Consider the following 1,266-nt stretch of genomic DNA (forward strand, 5'->3'; position numbering starts at 1 on the left):
CCCAACCAGTAGTCTACACAAGGGACTTCTGCCTGAACTTTGGTGGTAATAGACCCCTTCTACTTCAGGGCCAGGGACCCAGACATGGCCCCTGTGGCAGCATAGACCAGTACTACACCATGACCTTAGATCACTGGCTACTCACATCACGCTGTTCCTCGCTACCCTTGGGTCTCCAGTTCTGCCTCTCTTCATTGTGCCACATCCTTCTGTTTCTCTTTCTCCTCCATTTCACCATCATCTACGTGCTCCTCTTAGTGTCACCCGGGGTCTCTGAGTGTCTGGGGTCATCACAGGAGTGGTCTCAGAAGTGCTATGCCCCACTCATGCATTATGGCTTCAGGCAGGCATCATCTCAGGCAGGGTCTGTCCCCCAAGTCCTATGTGGCACCAGACTGATGGTCATAGTAGGCTAGCTCAAAGTCTGGGCCCCATGGCTCCAGTCTGCTGGTTGTGTTGGGCTTGCTCTTCTCCTGGCCTGCCCAATTGGCCTCATGCAAGTGTAGTCTGTCTCAGTCTCACTGCTACCTGGGCCTGCTGCCCCAGTCAGGGTTCTTCTGGTCTACAGCTTGCTCGCTGTACTGGGTACCTACCTGATTCTGGACTTCTGGTCAACTCAGGCTCTCTTTTCCAAGGAATGTTAGGCCACTACGCATTCAGATGTTCACAGGTGAGAACACTGAGTGTGGACATAGCCTCTTTCCTCTCTATAACCTGTGACACAACAGCCACACCTGTAATGCCCATTGGGGCAGCAACCATGCCGTTTTCAATCCAGCCTGTTCCAGAAAGAAAAGAAAAAACAAGACAAATCTTGTCTCCAAATTACTTCTAGAGTAATCTCAGAAATGAAATATCAGTTCATTATCAATGGAGGTATTTGTTAGAACTGCAAAGAGTTTTTTAAAAATTAAATTATATTCAATTTGCTTTGGATAATTAGAGATGTCTTTTGAGAAAACCGCCATTGACTCATCGCAATGTCTCTGCCACCAGTTGGAAAAGGAAGTCTGAAAGGGGGATGTCCAGTCCATCTCTGCTCAAGCGAATTCTCTGTGGTCAGCCTCCTCCTACTGTCCATAAAGGAAGGAGGAAGAGGAAGTACTCAGAATGTTCGTATCAGAACTTAAAGAAGTTGTTTCTTCCGAGCTACCTTGGAACAGAGAGCAAGCAGCTACCAGGAAACAAAGGCACTGAGTCAGCAGTTAGTGGTCCTTCCTTCCCATTTGCCAACGTGCCCATTGAAAGGATGATTTAAAGATAGTT

At 47.9% G+C, this 1,266-nt stretch overlaps 1 pseudogene; it reads right to left on the reverse strand.

Moving 5' to 3' along the window:
• Nucleotides 1-636: 636 nt before the first annotated feature.
• LOC129667843 (small nucleolar RNA SNORA17) lies at nt 637-756 on the reverse strand (annotated as a pseudogene).
• Nucleotides 757-1,266: the final 510 nt, after the last annotated feature.

This window comes from Psammomys obesus, unplaced genomic scaffold (assembly GCF_907164565.1).
Source record: "Psammomys obesus unplaced genomic scaffold, mPsaObe1.curated_primary_1811, whole genome shotgun sequence".
NCBI lineage: Eukaryota > Metazoa > Chordata > Mammalia > Rodentia > Muridae > Psammomys > Psammomys obesus.